We start from the raw sequence: 7,626 nt of genomic DNA, 5'->3' as shown, positions 1-7,626 counted from the left end.
ACATGCAATGAATTGAAACAAGACTCTTGCTTTCCTTACCGATTTTAGTTAGCCCTAAGACGTCTTATGAGCAATACATGGAAGCCAAGAGAGCTGTGAAACACAAATACATTCACATGTTAGTGCCAAATCTTGTTTGTTCTTTATGCTGCTTTGTGGTTGCTTTATGTTCATTTCTGGACAACTTAGTAAAGCATAGAAAAAAAAAATACATTAATAAGCCCAGAGAAGTGTTATTCAACTTTTAAAATTAAGCAGGAATTTCAGTGCTTTGCTCAATCATGTTCTTATTTGTACTGGAGCATATACCTCCCAAGTCACCAAGCCTGTCTGACAGGCAACAGCGATAAATATTCCCATTCAAATGATGTGCTTGGCTCCTGCTATTGGAAGGCTCTAGAAACCCAAGGACAGATTTCCAGAAGGGATTATTCTCCTCCAGTGCTTCCCACCACCCTAAATGACAGGCATCAATTATTTGGATGGCATGCTAGGAACCAGAGGGTCCTTCATATTTACTCCCGTTTTGCCTGTGATTCCTTTTGCTGCCTATTTCACACTTCCATGGGCCTTCTGCTTGCTCTAGGATGCAGGGCTGTGCTCCCAGGGCAGCTGTCTTTGTTCTGGATGTTGGGTTCATGCTGGAGACCTCTCAGGATCCCAACCTGTACACAAAAATCCCCCCCAATTTCTGAGATGCCAAACAGCAGGACTCAAATATGCCATCTGAAGTGGTATCTGTAATTGCACATTTTAGAACATAATAATGAAAGAGTGCAGTTTATCGTTTATTGTAGAGGTGGAGCTGGTGAGCCCTTCAAAAAACCTTTTATTCTGCCAAGCGTTCAACCAATGTTTAGGAAAAATCTCAAACAGTCAAAGGAATACAAGGAATTTCCTTCTCCTGCAATGAACCAAATCCACCAAGTTTGCAGATGACATGTTCAATGCAAGTGGCCTAAGTATGGACACCTACATTCAGCCTTAGAGATCTAAGTGCCTAAATAGGTCTTTCATAGGTTTTCTTCCAGCCAGGGAGCCTAGTCTGAATCAATCAATTAGATCCCTAATAACTTCTTTACTCCTAGTTGCTGCTGTAACATGCAATAATAACGACATATATTTAGTCTTGTCCTCTCACTTGGAGCCCTTAACATTCCCATTTGCACAGCAGAGATAACAAAGGACAGAGTTAAGGTCAATTATATGACCTGTGGCACAATATGACCTTATGCACATTTTTGTCCTCTATCATGCCTTTCTGAAACTGAAACCTAGAAAGTATGGAAGGTAGGGAGGAGAACGAGGAGTGGTTTATTCATAAATACATATGGAAGGAGCTTCCAAACTGCAGCTTCCACTCTTCAGTGTTTCAGGCACGTCCCATGGTGGCTACTGTAATATCAGAGGAATGCTTTACTCCTGCTACTGCTGCTAATCTGGGACAGTCATGTGGCTCCTCTACAATCTCTCTCTTGCCAAAAATTTGACTCTTAACCTTCCCTTGCTGCAGACATGATGTGTATTGCCTTAACATGCTTCCAAATAGCAAACATGCAAACCCCTGACCTATAAGCAAAGAAAAGAGAGAAAGAGAGAGAGAGAGAAAGAGAGAAAAAGGAAAGAGAGGAAGGAAGGAAGGAAGGAAGGAAGGAAGGAAGGAAGGAAGGAAGGAAGGAAGGAAGGAAGGAAGGAAGGAAGGAAAGGAGAGAGAGAAAGAAAGAAAGAAAGAAAGAAAGAAAGAAAGAAAGAAAGAAAGAAAGAAAGAAAGAAAGAAAGAAAGAAAGAAAGAAAGGAAGGAAGGAAGGAAAGGAGAGAGAGAAAGAAAGAAAGAAAGAAAGAAAGAAAGAAAGAAAGAAAGAAAGAAAGAAAGAAAGAAAGGAAGGAAGGAAGGAAGGAAGGAAGGAAGGAAGGAAAGATTTCTAAGAATAGAATTATGTAAGCCAAAAAAGGAAAGAAGATAAATTTGTCTTAGTCATTTCTATTTGCTCTATCCTAGGAATTACTTTGGAAAAAAAAGAGCAAAATGTTGCTCTAAGGAGAAGGGGGAAAGAAAGAAAATGGGTTCTGAGGTGAAAACTGGAAAAAGAGAGCCAACATAAAAGATCATTATTTATTTATTTTCACTAATTTATGTGTCAGATGAAGCTGAAAGCTGCCAGATAGCTTCTTTTCGACAGCTTGAAGTTACTGTTGGGAACAGATCCATGTATGGAAGCAAAAGCAGAAAAGCACAGATAAGCTGAGATCCAGCTATGCAAACCATCTTTAGAGACACTTAAAGGACAAGCACCCCAGCTCCTTTCTTTCTCGTAAATTCAGAGACACTATCATACAAGGGCTTTTTTTCCATTTGCTTTACTCACAACCGCTGAGACTCGGCTGGGGTAAGTGAAAAGTGATTCAAGCATTTCTTGGGAACACCTATGTATTCAGCTAAACTGACATCCACGGACAAGCCATAAATCTGGGGCAATGGGATGACTCTAATAGCTGGATAGTGGTTAAGCTCTCAGAGTAACAAATATGACATATAACAGTTTTGCCGCTGGAGGAACAGAAACCTTCCAAATGTCTGCAAGAGGCAAAAGAAAAATGTTGGAAAACAAGCATTTTATCACTCGTGAATAGGCTGACTAATGTTAGAACTTTGGCAGACAGAGGGGCAGGAGGGTTCGGTGGTGGCTTCCAGTATCTGAGTCTTTCTGTATTTCTATCTAGAAAAATTCATAAAAATAGTCAAGGGTTATTACTTCTCTGGTCTGTCTTACTTTCGTTTTTAGAAACTTATCTCATTTGGGTTGAGCTGACTGGACATTAGGATGAGCCTGTTGTAAATTACTGTTGTTTTTCTTGGCATTTGAAGGCAGTTTCCCAATGTTTCTCTGTACATTTGAGGTTGATTACATCCTGTGCAAGGATTTTTGGTACAGTTTTAACTGCCATTACAGTGTTGTGAAAGTTGACCCCAGTGTAAACAGCTGTGTGCTATTGTGAGTATTTCCAGAGCACTGAAGTAACAGCTCTTTTTCAAACTAGCATTGTAATGTGTTAGCTCTGTGAACTGGGCACTATCAAAAAGCAGAAAGGCATTCTCCAGGGAAGTGTTTTATTAAAAAGATGGCAAACAAAAAACGCTTTCTGTAGCCTTGGTTTAAAATCTTATTGGTTTGCAATGCTACAGTTAAATGTGAGATTTTTCTTTAAATGCTGCAGAATGGCATCTGGGTAACAGCTCATGTGCTTTCAGGTGTTATAATATGGCATTCATACTCCCACTGCAAAGTGCTAGGTAAAGCTTTGTAATTTTTCAGATGGTTAATAGACTGGAAAAAAAGTTAAAGCAGGTAAGGTGAAATTATACAGAAAAAAATCAAAATAACATCAGGAATATGACTGAAATAGTGGGAGATTTCCAGAGATATAATGAAGGATGATTTAAAAGGAAATCACTAGACCACCTATGTCATAAACATTTCCATTCATTAATGAAAATTCTTTCTCTTGTCATTACACAAGAAGAACATAATGGAAGTGTTTGCTTGTAACTCCATAGTGGAGTCTGTGGTTGAGAGGGCAGATGCCTATGGCCCTTGTTTCCTCTTATTTAGCTAGCACTTCCATGGATATTCCCATATTCTTAATTTTTATACTCACTGAAATACAAATATTCTCTTTGGCTGGTTTCTTCTCATGTACTGAAAAGAAAATACTGAAAATTAACTTGCAGTTGAAATTCTTCTGTGCCAGGCAAACTTTGATTTTTTTGACAGGTACCTTTTAAATATATATATTACCCGTCTATAGAAATGTTAGCACAGAAATCAGTCTTTAAGTAATTGGGATCAATATATAGCTTTTTAATTGCTATTGAATCATTAACAAATAAACTTCTTTGCTGTTATTGTTGTGAAAAAAACACTTATGCATGTCACACTTACTCACATTGCTTCTGGGATATGGTTCTGACTTATAGGTTGCTTTCCCCCAACTTTTCCCCTTTTTTCTGTCTCTTTGAGGCTATGCACACCCCTTCCTCCAGAGACAAAGTCTCTCTAATGTACCTGGTCCCTGAACCATGTGACCCAGCAGCTGGGCTGGGCAGGTCAGGAAGAGGATGTCAGGATGGAGCTGGAAAAAGCTAGGGCTTATTTATTTTTATCTTATTTGGCTCAGAGGCTGGGGCATTGTGGCCCAGTTGCCAAAGCCTTGATGGCAGGAGTCATCGCTCAGTTCCCAGCCCCAGGGCAGAGACCTGCCCAGAGACCTTGTGAATGATGCATCCTTTGTGCCCCCCTCCTTCCTTCTCTCCATTAAAGCACTTTCAAGCAGTCTGTGTTATCACTAATGTTTAATATTTTTATCAGTATACTAGCTATTATTATTATTTTATGTTTATTAATCATGGGTATTGCTAGTGTTCGTGTGGTCCCTTGTGCAAAGCTGACTAGATCTCATTCAGACACCCTAGACATGAATTTAGTCATAAAAAGCTTTAGTGATAGTATCACTAACATGTATTTTATAAGTGACTAGTCATTACGAGTGCTGCAGTCTCTAAGCATCCGCCACGACGTCCTCCCACGCACCATTCTTTTCCAGAGTGCAGGGAGGAGGGGGGAAGGGTAGGCTCTGATCTTTCTCACAGTCAGACAGTAAGTGTGAGGCTGCTGAGCTGAGACTAGGCAGCACAAGACCCAGGAATTGAGCAACAAGAGAAAGCTGAGCTCAGTTCCTGTTCTTGCTAGCCACGGACGAGGTGAAAAGCTGTCCTTGTCTCGGTGGCACTTGGAGCAATTAAGAATATGTTGTATATCTTGTGCAATGAGCCAAAGGCACACAGGACTTCTAGGTGCACTGGTGGTTTGTCTTCCTAAATCTTAGTGGCTTTCAAAAAACCCAACTTCACACTTCATTTTCAGACATCAGGTCTGAAAAAAGCCTTTGCATCAGATATCTACAGCTGGCCCCTAAATTTAGACTTTATTGTGACAAGTAAAAGCCATGTTTGAAGTTTATAGTGCACTCAATAAGAGAGCATCTTCAAACACTCAGAGGACAGCTACACCATGAAGTTGTTCAGTGAGGATTTTGCAAACTGGCTCTGTCTTGAAGTAAGCCCACTGTATGTTCTCCTCCTTCAGACAACTTAAATAATTTTATGATGATTCCTGAAGGATGGAGTTTGGACACCATCTCTGCCTTTTCTCTTGTTAAAGTCAGAAGGCTGCAGCAGATTCTGAGGACACATTGACAAATTTGTCCACTTCTCTGAACAAATATATTTTATTGCCTGTGTTCTAAAGAAATCGGCTTTATGTGATGGTTCTGCCTGTTCTCAGCCTAGAAAGCTGCAGATCCATTTACCAATTCAAATCTGGTTTGTCCAAGGAATAGAGGACAGAAGAATATGATATACAAAGAAACATAAATCTGAAAATGGGCAGCTGTCTTCTCTGGTTTTCTTGCTCTCAAAGCATCATCTTGTTTCTCCTCCTTCCGGGTAAGGAACAATGGGAGAATTTCACTACAGGACTCACAAAGACAGCCAGTTTTCTAGAAGGAATGGCATTTTAGGAAACGTTTGTGTTTGCAGGCTGCAGACATTCCAGGTAAATACTGCAACATGTACCATGGTGATGTTTGCAATCTCATGCGTAGCAGCACAAATATGTCCAGCATCTTCCATGCAGACATGGCCATAATTCTTTTGAATAAGCAGAACTTCAGTTGGGAAGTGAAAATAACCTATGTTTTAGAGAAACTACACTGCCATTTTTGTTTCTCTGTGATAAACTCTGAGCCATCCAGCTTCACAGATTTTTTCTTCTTTATAAAAATTTTGTGTGTAATAGCTGACTGCACAGCATGGAGAGTAAATAACCCTCAATGGCCTCAACTGGTCTAACACAGCTGTCTTTTTTTGTCATATACAGACAAAAACTACTCCTAAATTTCCATCCCATTATACAAATTGCCCTCAATGTCAAGCTGAAGCCTGGCTTTTACAAAGTAGCTCTGGATTATACTAAGTTTTCAGGTACTCAGCATCTCACTAGCAAACTGAACCATGATATTGCTGAATTAAGGTCATATGAGAGGAATCCCAGTGCTGGGGTTTGCAGACAAGTCATTCAGCAAGTGGAGAAAACCTCTTTACAAATGTAGGAAAAATAATCTGAATTCAGAGTTGCATTCCCCTAAGCTAAAAAAGCTCAGTTTTAGAGGCGCCCAGGATGTTTTCCCTAAACTATCATCAGCAAGATATGCCAGCAGGCTGGCTTGGGACATAGCTGCAGAGATCTCTTGCTGTTCCAGTGTGCTTCAGATGGATTCCAGCCATGACCCTCACTCTTCAGACCCACCATCTGCTCATCCGTGCTGCTATGGGTAGAGGCAAAAACATGAGCGCTTTAAGCAGTGGTGGTGTTTTCTGCCAATGTACAGGTAAAGCAGGCAATTTTTGAGTTGCCATTCATTTTGGAGTTGTTCCTTTAAAAAACTCAGTATTATTCTGGTAATGCATGGGGAGAAATATAGCAGCAATACAATAAATCTGGAGGTCTTCAGGACTCAGTTTATTCTTATCTAGAGCTCCAACCGTCACTGTGATCTAATCATAAATGTATCTTTATTGCATGGGGTCACTGCAGGGCAAAGCTGAAATTATTTTATTATTTCCATACTTCAACATCTTCTTTTATATTTAATACTGAACTTCCTCCTGAGTTCGGGTTGTTTGTTCTTAAGATCTTTCCCAAATTCTTGGAAAGCTGAACTCTTGATATTGCTAACATAAAATGCAGGTTTCGGTTTGTGATCTCTCTAGCTGAGCCTTTTCCCAGAGGCCTGAGAGAGAGGAGATGAGAGGAGAGGGGAAGAAGGCTGCAGTCTTTTTGTCTGCTAGATGGGTCCTTGCAGACTGTCTGGACAATAATGTACGAGGATACAAATAGCATGCTGCCATCCTGGGCTACCTGTACAGCCCCTAACCCACTGGGAGATGGGCTGGTACCTTTTGGTACAATCTACCCAAAAATGCTCCTCAGGCAGCTGGGTCTCCCAGGCTACAGGGAGATCTCACTGAGATGTTGAGTTTTATCAGTAATGTTCAACAAGCATTAGGAAGTAAGGGACAGAGCATGAGCTTAGTGGAGGTTGGGCTTGGCCCACAGTGATTTGGGAAGGGTTTCAGCGTGTCAGTCTCACGCAGAAGCCTGAAAAGTCCTGAAACAGATGATGGGACATACTTGTCCACCCAAGGCAGCTCACGCTTTCTACAGGAGACAAGGACTTGATGGACACGTCTTATCTCTTGCCCTATGACCTCTTCACTCTTCCAAATCAGCTTGTTTTGATGCCTATTTCCAAAAGTAGCAATCAAGGTTTAGGCTTTAGTGTGGCAACAGTGAATGCATCTCTTTGAAACAGCCCCGTCTCATGCTGATTACCAGCATCAGCAATTGCCATATCTGCACACTGGAACAAGGAAGCAAAATCAAGGTGACATCTACTTTCTAATTATCAGCTCACTGTTTTTGCAGTAGTTTGGCAAGCATGATACTAGAAAAAACCCATGTTATCTTTTTGGTTTACAGAAAGGCTCCAAGCAGAGATCTTGTGCTT

The 7,626-nt window shown here is 40.7% G+C and overlaps 1 protein-coding gene across 12 annotated transcripts in view; it reads left to right on the top strand.

Moving 5' to 3' along the window:
- Positions 1–1,965: 1,965 nt before the first annotated feature.
- SLC8A1 (solute carrier family 8 member A1) overlaps positions 1,966–7,626 on the top strand; it is a 151,450-nt gene continuing 145,789 nt past the window's right edge. For 4 of the 12 annotated variants that reach the window (XM_054062183.1, XM_054062181.1, XM_054062178.1 and 1 more), the window contains exon 1: positions 1,975–2,387. The gene's annotated coding sequence lies outside the window, so the exon portion shown is untranslated. Of the gene's footprint in view, positions 2,388–7,626 lie in introns of all 12 variants that reach the window. The other 8 variants (XM_054062179.1, XM_054062174.1, XM_054062177.1 and 5 more) reach the window with 4 other exon arrangements.

This window comes from Cuculus canorus, chromosome 3, assembly GCF_017976375.1.
Source record: "Cuculus canorus isolate bCucCan1 chromosome 3, bCucCan1.pri, whole genome shotgun sequence".
Taxonomy (NCBI): domain Eukaryota; kingdom Metazoa; phylum Chordata; class Aves; order Cuculiformes; family Cuculidae; genus Cuculus; species Cuculus canorus.
This window is presented reverse-complemented; position numbering and strand designations above follow the sequence as displayed.